The 10955-nt window shown below is 37.9% G+C and overlaps 1 pseudogene; it reads right to left on the bottom strand.

Moving 5' to 3' along the window:
- Positions 1-2403: 2403 nt before the first annotated feature.
- LOC103737889 lies at positions 2404-3326 on the bottom strand (annotated as a pseudogene).
- Between the last annotated feature and the right edge of the window lie 7629 nt (positions 3327-10955).

Genomic DNA, 10955 nt, shown 5'->3' with positions numbered 1-10955 from the left:
AGCCTGTAGACAAGGCTAGCCTTGAACTCAATGATCTGCCTGCCTCTGCCTCCAGAGTGCTAGGATTAAATGTGTGAGCCAACACTAGTTGCCATTTGTAAAGAACTAGAAAAAGAAATTTGCTTTCTTTTTATTGTCACTAAACAATGAAACAGCAGGACAAGTGGCCAGATGCTGGAATACCCCACATTTGAAACTGATGTTCTATCATTGGTTATGTGATTTTAAACAATAAAACATCATTAACATTTACTTGTTTAATCGTAAATGTAAATGTAAAACTTCCTTTTGAGTTTTTTGGGTTTTTTTTGTTTGTTTGTTTTTTTTTTTTGGTTTTTGAGACAGGGTCTCCCTGTAGCCCCAGATGTCCTGGAACTCACTATGTAGACCAGGCTGGCCTTGAACTTACAGAGATCAGCCTGCCTCTGCCTCCTGAGTGCTGGGATTAAAGGCGTGCACCACCACGCCTGGCTAAAATTTACTTTCTTAAAGTGTATTGAGAATCAAAGGAGATAATTCTGTGGGAATGCTTTATAATCTGTAAATTACTAGAAAAATTCTAGGCAGTGTTACTGGCTGTATTTGTTTTCATAAATATTCTCTGTGCATCAAGAAATCTGCTACTCTACAGTTACAGGATTTGGATACTTTCCAGTATTGCTTGATCTTCTAGGAAGTACTTCTGTAGCAGTATATTTCAAAATCTGTTTCAGCCATTTTAATTTTCAAGAAAATTGGAAAAAAACTACATAGTATATAACCTCCTTACGTAATCATAAGCTCAAATATCAGAATAGTAAAGTCTGGAATTTTTATCTACTTAATTTTAGTTTCTAACCTTTTTCTGTGTAACCATGGCACCCTTGTCTTTTCTGCTCTCCCTCTATCGTTTCCTTCCTTCCCTCCCTCTTTTTCCTTCACCTTTTTTTTCCCTTTTTCTTTACTTACCACCCATTAGAATTCTGAAAGAACTTTACGGAATGTACCTTGGGAGATACTATTCTAAAGGTTTTTAGTGGTTATTCATCAATTTATTTTGGTTTTTCAAAGATTGATTCTGCAGTCTTAGATTATTCTGGCTAGGAAGGTTTTACCAGGAAGTGTGGAATGCTGGGTAAGAGAAATAATTGTCTTAATAGTATTTTTTCACACATAAATTTTATTTTGCTGCACTCATTCATTTCATGCTTCTAGGAAACTCAACTATTTTCCAAGTAATTTTCTCATGTTGCATCCCCATCTCCTTCAAGTCTCAGCATAATCCTGCACAGTTGTGGCAGACTTTGGCACTTCAGCAAACTGCATTTTCTCCAGGTCACAAATAGGAAAGAAACAATTCATGTATTTTTGAACTACCTGAAAACTGATCTGTATCTATATTTACTGCATGATATTTGGGAGAGGATAAGGTTTGGAAATTGATATGTGGTGTAAATTGCTAAAAAGTAAGAAAAGAAAATTGCCCACTCATAATTTAAGACCTAGAATTGGTGAAGAAATGTCAAGGACTACGGCTATTTCAAAATTCTAAGGCACAAGGCTGGAGTCACAAGGTTTGGGTGACAGTCTGTACTCAGCTTACTTGACAATGGACATTTCCCTGCCAGTTTTTTATGAAAATAAAAGCAGTCATTCATGAGTTGTCTATCTGGAGCTAGAAAGAGCTCCAATACATGAATAACATCAAGAAAAAAGAAGGGAGAGCATTTCACCATATGCTTGGCACCTACATTTGACATATTGGCAGGTCAGTAACATTCCAGACGTTTCTGAGTGTTCACTAGCGCAACACAGGAGTAGGAAGCATGGATTATATTACACTGACATGTCACCAATCACCAGCTTCTCCTGCCATAGGCTAAATGGCAGGTGCTGTACAGCCAAGTGGATGGATCATGGGGACGTGGAGGAGTGTAGTGTATGCTAAATACCTTAATATCAGTGATTGGATTCATTTTTCTTCTGACTTTACATTCATTGTACAGCTGCTAAATTAATATTTATAGCTTACTCACTGTCAATTCAAATGAGAATATGTATACTGTTTCTTTTCTTTCACAAAAGTTCTATTTATTTGAGGTAAAGAGAAGTCTTGGTAAAGGACTAGAGTTCTAAGCATAAAACCCTCAACTGTCAGTAGCACTATTTTGACTACAGATCTTGCTTGTCTTTGGTTAGAAAAAAGTACTATTGTCAAATATCTCCCAGGTGGGTAAGAAGAAGAAAGACTGGATGAGACATCTAATCTGACACTGTTCTTCAGAATGGATGTCATGCTAACAAATCCTCTGGTCTGCAAGCACTGCACAGGGCAGAGGGGCAGAGCCACACTACATTTCCAAGGGCAGACCAGGCAGGAAGAACAGGTGCAAGTTGCCTGCTGAAGCAGAAGCATCCACAGATTCAAACGCTTGCTTGGAAGGGGCAATCCTTGCATCTGGCACAGCTCAAGACAGAAATCCTCCAGTTTCTGTTGCTGCTGAGTAAGTTGGTCACCTGCTTGCTGCTACTTAGATCGAAGTCAAAGACTCTAAGGTTCTCAGCAATGCATACTAGTGTCGCAGACTTGGGGATCACTGCCAAATTCCTTTTATGGGAATCAGATCGGCACCTGCTATGTTGTTTTATTACGTTTAACTGCAATCACCTTGATCCTGGGATCCTCCAGGATAGACATGTCCTCAGGCTTGTCCCAGAGCCTGTCAGGAGAACTGAGAGAGCTGAAGGCAGTTGCCACAGTGCCTTTAGAATGGCAGAACTGGGTCAACTTCTCCTGAGTTAGGTATGGATGGCATTCTATCTGGTTAACTGCAGGTTTAGATTTTAAGCCGAGCTTGTTTAAGAGCCTCTCAGTCCGGAGAGAGTTGAAGTTGGAGATATCAGTTGATTTCACCAGACCTTCATTCACCATTGTTCCAAGACAGCCCAAGTGTCCACAAAATCAGTGTCACTGAGTATCACGTTGCCTGATGCCCCTAATGGTGAATAATCAATCCCAGGCTTGTAGCCTGTTGACCAGTGAATAAGGTAGTCAAGGTTTAGGTCACTGAGCATTTTCTGGCAGGCTCCTTTCACCATACTCTGTCATGGACTATGTACCACAGCTTGCTGCTGCTGCAGAGCTCCTGGTGTATCACTAGGTCCTCCTGGAGGGCTCCTCCTGTGACTTTTCTCATTCTCATACATCTGGGCACAGTCAGTGTGGTAGTACTCAATGTCAACGGCAACCTTCACCACTTTTGCACCTGGCTCATGGGGAACTCTTAGGTGCCAACACCTATGGTGAGCATCTGGGAGCCGTTGTTGAGCTCCAGGTGGCTGGTCATAGCTGCCGTGCATTGTAGACCCTCACCTGAAACAGTCATATGTACTGTTTTTTCTTTACCTGACAACATGCATGCCTTAAGTTTAAGAAATATTAGTGTAATGTACAGTCTTTTGGTACATCCACTAATTTTACCATTTTGATTTTAAATAATACAAAATTTAAAAATTTTCAATCACTTTTGTAAAATAATAATATGAGAGTAAAATAAAGGTTTTAAGCCATTTTCTACTGAAATTATTCTGTTGTCACATACTATATCCTGGATTGCAGGAAGAGGGTAAGAGGGTTGGTAAACAGAGCTTGTATTGGGGTCATCACCACAGGGATTAGAATTGATGCATTCTGACATGCTTTCCATTCCTAAGTGCAGTGATCGTTGTCCAAAAGCTTTACTTGTACAAACTCCGTGGGTTCTTTTGCTTGCTAAGCTTCTAGATTGGTTTAGTCAATCAAGGCTAGTGAAAGAATATTTATTTGTCAGGCATGTTTCTGTTAGGAAGGGCCTGACTTTGACAGGAGACACTTGCCAAAGCTGTGAATTCAATCTTCCCTGCATTCACTTCAGGGTCTTGCCAGTAAGTCTAGAGTCTACTTTGCAGCAAAACTGCCTTTATTACTGCAGGAGATAGGAGTCTGTGAACACTGTTGAAAAGGGCTCTCAGATGTTTACTTTGCTTTAAGTTGATGGTTAATTGTGTGGAGCCTCTTACTTTCTCTAGTGCATTAATGATGTTAAGCAGCTGCCACCGTGAAAATCCCCATGGCCTCTACAACACAGACATTCCAGAACCCAGATATCTTTCAGACAACATCTCTTTCTTTTCACAGATGCACCACAGTGCTCTTTTCCTGGTGGTTCCTCGGAGACTGACTGAAATGCTTTTTTGCCCCCCGTACGTCTGCAACACTTACTTCCAAACGTCCTCACAGCCATTCAAAAAATGCCTTCAAGTTTTGTCTGCTGAGAGGGAGAAAGATGGTGTCTTACAGGGATGGGATTCTTGGTAGGCCCAGTGGATGGACCCACACTGAAGGATATTTGGGGACACAAATCAGACTCTATTAAATACATATTAGCAAATACATAAATTGGGTGGGGGCCAGAAATAAAAGAAAAAAGAAAAAAAAAACTCTTCCTAGTAATTCTGCTCTACCCCACTTTCGTACTAAGGTAACTACTGTGATTATTGATTACATATACACTTTTTTTCTGAATCAATGCTAAGCATCTGATGTGCTTATTGTAAACTTTAGAAAAATCAAACTTGGCATATTACAGTAACATAACTTTAATAAGCATATCAAAGCAGTAATTCATGGGCACCAATTACTTAAAAAACACCTAACTGAACACTGTCTTTCCCTGTCTATTTGGCATATCAATAATCACAGAATTGCCACCAACATCCTTATACATACTCGACAGAGAAACCACCCTTCCAAGGAGCAGAGCCCCTCCTGAGTTCTTACGGCTTCAAAGTTTAAATGAAAGCTCACTTACAAAGTTCTTTGTCTAAATAGATGAATGATTCCAGTGGTCGGTTCGCTGCTAAGTAGGCTGTCCATTATTGTTAAAGAAAATGATTAAGGAACTTTAAATAAAAAATGTTGGAGGAAGAAAAACACCATGGTGGCATCATGATATCAGAATGACTCATGAAGAAAAACTGTCACCGTATGTGAATGGCTGCTCTTTCTACTTCCAGGTCTCCACGGGAATAGGCCTTACCTCCAACTTAAATATTTGTTGGAAAATTAGGAAGTGTTTCTCAAGAATAAAATGATCGCTCTCATCCTTCTGCATTCTGCTCATATGTGCATTGCTTTGTTTCATCTGTATAAACATCCCCTGTGTTGGGTGCTACATTTATCCTTATGCATAGGAGGGAAAAGAAAGGCAAAAACAATTTAATTGTATCTAGTCACAGAGGGAATAGAGATCCGAACCTGATCCCAAAGCTGATAGAATAGTGTGCTAGAACTCTTAACCACCCTTTGAAGGAAGTAAAAGAGCTCTAGTTGACAGATGCCCTGCATCTAACTGTGGTAAGTTTTGCCCCCTTTTAAACTTACTATCTTGTAAACCTTCTGCTTGATTATCTCTAAGCAATCCTTACCTCTAATAGTCTACATATTCAATCAGTAATTACTTACCAAGTTTGTATAAGGTACCCAGAGATTTTAAAGTTCACCACTACGGTATATGAGTTCAAGTCATTTACTCTTCTTTTATTATTTTTTCATAGGTGCTTGTACCAGAAGACCAAAACAGCCATAGACTACTTTTTGTTTTACTTCCTTCCTTGGATACCTCCACAATTATTACAGATAAAACTATGATATTTTAGTGGTTTCTCTACTGTTAAAAACTATTCCAAAATCGTTTTATTTTAGAGAGAGAGGATACTTCTTGAAAACTCTCCATATTCGTGTAATTGACAATGTTTTTCTTTTTATTTCCTGTTTAGCTCCTTAATAAAAAAATAAGGGTATGGAGTGTTTTCTCTGATGGCTAAGACCTGTTATTTGAACCACAAATTAATAAGAAATGCACAGCATCTTTTATGTCCATATCTTTGATATTTCCAATAGCTGTCATGCTTCAGACTTATGTAAAAGCTAATATTCTTGCCATTCTTTGCTTTGTACTTATAAAATCCTTACACACCCTACTGGTCAGAAACTACCATTCTCACCATGTTTCTCTTTAGTCTCCAGATATAACCCACATTGCTCATTACTAGAGACATGCATTCTCATACAGTCTATCTGGAACTTTATTTGAGCATGTATAGATTTAAGGCCTGTAAAAATTTTCATTTTGAGATAGAAATATTTTCATCTATCTTCTTTTTAAATAATAAATCCAAGAACTCATTTGGTGACAAGAAGTGACTGGTAAGAAAAAAGCTAACTAGTGGTAGACATAACTCTCACTTATGCATTCGACTTCTTCTATCAAGATTTCTCTGCATGTTCTTATCATATGACTCAACTATTTCACTCCTGGACATACACCTAGAGAATGCCAATTCTTACTATAGAGAGAGATCTTTTTACCCTCATGTTTATTGCTGCTTTATTCACCACAGCAAGGAAATGGAACCAACCTACTTATCCACCAAACAGTGAATAATAAAATTTTGTATGTATATAAAATGGATTGTTAGTCATCTCTAAATAAAGATGTAATCATGAAATTCACAGGAAAATGGATGGACCTAGAATGCATAATATTAAGTGAGGTCACACTATATCAGAAAGTAAAAGCCTGCATGTTTTGCACCATATATGGATCCTAAACTACAATGTGTATATGTACATATATAAAAACTGCCTGTGTGGGCATACTACAATATTTAGAAATGGGAAGAAGAAATGTTTATTTTAAAAATATTTTATTATTTTTTATTTTATGTGTATGAGTGAATTGCCTGCATGTGTGTAAGTGCACCCATGTCATGTAATGCTGACGGAGGTCAGAAGAGGGCATCAGGTTCTCTTAGAAATGGAATTATGGACGGTTGATAGCCACCATTGAGGGTGCTGCGAATTGAACCTGGGTCCTCCGCAAGTGCAACCAGTGCTCTTAACTGCTGAGCAATCTCTTCAGCTCTGAAATGATCTTTTTTTTTTTAAGGCACAGATTTTTTTTTTTTATGGTGGCTGTGTCAATTCAACTTTCTGTATATTGAAGTAGCAGGAACCATTTCCAAATTCCATAAAAATCCAACATGTGTTATTCCTTTGAGAAAGTGATTGTCAATGTTGGGCTTCTTTTCAATTTCATTGACCATTATGCAATAGCAATTGGACATGGCTAGTCACTAAATATATATTTCACATTGACCCACTGACAAATAGGAATTTTTATGCATATTTTATTGAATTTTTCTGCATTCATATGATAAATCTTAATCATACATAGGCCTCCTCCCTCATCAGCACCCAGTAGCCCCCCTATGGATTTCATGCATTCTGTCATACATGTTAAGGCCTGTGGAGTCAAGATTTCTTACCCAGATGTCCCTCGGTGCATGCTCGTCCACTGGATTCTAGGCAGCCTACCTAGAGTCACTCCCTTAAAGCATATCAACTCTCCCTCACCCATCAGTAGTCAGTTGTCAACAGTTCCTTGGCAAGTGTTGGGACCTGCTGCCCATTTCCTCAGTTCTATTCTGGGTTTTGTTTTTTTCTGATTGAGTCTGCATGGGTCTTGTATGTGATGTCACCAGTGCTGTAAATTCATATGAACAAGTTCCCAGAGGCCTGAATGACTCTGTTTACTTATGTTCATGCACTGTTCTTGGCACTTAGAATCTTTTTGCCTTCTCTTCAGCATGGTACATGAACCATGGGTGGGTGAAATTTAATACAGGGATCCTATCCAGGGTCACACACTCTGCAGTGTCTTAGTCTCTGTACCTTGGCCAGTTGTGACCTTCTGGGTGCATTGTACTCTATTGTATGAGGAAACTGTGCTGGTAAGAGGTGACAGATGCATTAGTTTTCTCTGTACCCCCTGTTCTGCTATGTTCCTAGGTGTCCAAGTTCCACTGTAGATGTGTTACTTAGGCCTGGGTATCTCTAAGACACATATTTTCTGTGTGTGCCCAGTTGTAAAATTTGTAGTAACCTCCATCTGTTCCAGAAACAAGTTTCTTTGATGATTGATGAATGACATACTTGTTAAATATAAGGATCCATATTTAGCACACAATAAGAAATTTCATTTGTCTAGCAATATGACAGAGATAGGGCTTCCCTTAGGATCTTTATGTCAAATTTGTTTTGTTTTATATCTGTAAATTTTCCTGTTTTCTTTTTCTATTTAAGACTAGATCAAATAATTCTAGTATAGTGTTATCTAATATGTAAATTGCATCCTGTACATGTCAATCTTGGTAAGGTATTTTGTGAGGTCAAGAATGTACTCATGAATAAAGTCCACATGTTTCTTGCCCTTCTTGAAAAAATATTCCTGTCTAAAACATATATATTATGTAATAAACTCTGTACATGATACTATGAAAGACAAATCACCTAATATCATGAGATGAGAAAGCAGATGAAAGCTAGATCACAGCAAGGAAGCAGGGAAGCTGCCTGTAGTTTAGAAATGTATGCTGCATAAATTAAGTTCTCATTTTGAAAATTATCTGCAAGATCCTTCAGTGTTTGCCTCAAGCCTATAAAGATTTGTTGCTCAGCCACATAAAAAGAAAGGAGACTTCTATTATGCATATTCTTTTATAGTGGTTGAGTAATGTACTCACTTTATGTATTCCATATTCCAAATTCCAAAGCATCATTAAAACTTACCCATGACTATTTGAAAGTTTCTGAGGTAGAACTAGGTATGCTTTTTTCCAATTTAAGTAAATACATGAAGAAACAGGCATGTAAATTCACTATGGCCACATAGATTCTTTGGCTACTAGAACTTTTTTTCCTAAAATAAGATGAAATCATTATGAAATATTTCATATGTTTAAGCAACAGTCTTGACTTTGTGTGAGGTAACATGTGTCCCAAGCTGCTTAATAACAACTCCAGATGATTAATTTCTTGGTCATCCATATAATTCTTACCTCAAAACTTTCTGGTACCATATAAATTAAAGCTATAGGGATTGCACCAGAAAATATAAATCCTAGAACTTCTCACTGTGTATCAATCTTCTCTTTTATGCAGCTTGAAGCAATCACCTGAAATTAAATCCATTGTGGTTTATTTTACTATTTGTGTGTTTAATTTCATAAAAATAGTTACTAATTACTTAGGATGTTCTAGGTCCTGTGTCTGGCACTGAGAATAGAAATTTCTTGTCTGAAAAAATGAAGACAAGCAAATTACTGTTTACATCTTTTTTATTGTGCATTCTGATACAGGAGTTTTCAATATGCAGTATGGGATCGCAATAGAAAGGCATTCCTCGAGTCTGGGAAATCCAGGGAAACTGACTGAATTAGTACTTCATTGAGAAATGAGTTAAAACTTCTCTATGGTGGGAATATACCATTTATTAGATTATCAAATTTTAATTTTTTAAAATTTATTTTTATTTAATGCCTGTTGCCTGCATGTGTGTAAGTGCACCTGGGAGATCAGAAGAAGCTGCCGAATTCCACTGGAACTGGAGTCACGGATGGTTGTTAACCACCATGTGGGTGATGGGAATCAAACCTGGGTCCTCTGTAAGAGCAGTCAGTGCTCTTACCTGCTGAGCTATCTCTCAAGTCCAGATTATCAGTTTTTTGAGACAAAATTTCATCTATCCCAGGCTGGCCTTGAGCTTACTGTTAGCCAAAATGAACTTCATTGCTCTCTGATCCTTCTATCTCTACTTACTGTGGATGATTATAGGTATATGCCACTACAGCAGGCTTGTGGAGGATTATGAATTGAATCCAGAGATTAGTGCATGCTAGAGTAAGCATTCTGTCAACTGAAAAGTGACCTCAGGTCAACTTAGCAATTAAGAAAACAATATTCTATAGTACGCATATACTGCATTTGTTTTTCCACTCACCTACTTTTTCACTGCCATGAAAAATGTCCCTGTGGACATGAAGGAAAAACACTTTTAAGATCCTGCTTTCAAGTTCCCAGAAGAGTAACTCTTGAATCATATAATAATTTTCATTTTTTAAAAAAAATTTATTTATCATGTATAAAAATGATGTGTTTCATCATGGAATTATTTTTTTTTCTTTTTCCTTTTCTTTTTTTTTTAATTAGAAGTGAATTTTTATGTATTTCACACAAAACATCTTAATCATCTTTATACCCCCTCCACATCTGCACATCTCCCATTGGATTTCATGCATTCTGTTACTCATGTTAAGGTCTATCCAGTTAAGTTAGTATACCCAGATGTCCCTCAATGCAAGTTCATCTACTGAAGTTTAGTCACCCTATCTAGAGTTCACTCCCTTAAAGAATATCAACTCTTCAGCAGTAATTAATTGCCAAGAGTTCTTTGGCTAAGTTTGGGGCATGCTACCCATTTCTCCAGTTCTGTGCTGGGTTTTTGTCTACTTGAGTTTGCATGGGTTTTGTGCATGCTGGTATTATTGATGTAGGCTCATGGGATCAAAGTCTCAGGAGCCTGTAAGACTTTCGATAGGGCTATGCGCCTCCTCCTCTGACTCTTACAATCTTTCCACCTCTCCCCTCTTCTGCAATGGTCCCTAAGCCCTGGGTAGATGGAGTTTAATATAGGACCCCTGTCCAGGGACCCACACTCTGTAGTGTCTTATTCTGTATACTTTGGTCAGGTGTGACCTTTTGTGTTCATGGCCCTTTGTTGCATGAGGGAACTTTGTTGTTGTGAATTGAAAGATGTATTGATATTCTCTATACCCTTTGTTCCACTCTACTTCATGAGTCTTAGGTGTAAAAGCTCCATTATAGATGTGTCACTTAGGGTTGGGCATCTCACAGACATTTCTCTATTTGTGACAAGTATTGGAACTCTGTAATAGTCTCCTGCTGTTGCAAAAGAAGCTTCTTTGAGTGGTGACTGGTATAGTTGTCTGTAAATATAAAGATCCATATTTAACATACAGTAAGAAATTACATTTGTCTAGGGATGTGACAGCCTTAGATTTTCTCTAAGACTCAT

This window comes from Nannospalax galili, unplaced genomic scaffold (assembly GCF_000622305.1).
Source record: "Nannospalax galili isolate Female #2095 unplaced genomic scaffold, S.galili_v1.0 scaffold939, whole genome shotgun sequence".
In the NCBI taxonomy this organism is placed as follows: domain Eukaryota; kingdom Metazoa; phylum Chordata; class Mammalia; order Rodentia; family Spalacidae; genus Nannospalax; species Nannospalax galili.
This window is presented reverse-complemented; position numbering and strand designations above follow the sequence as displayed.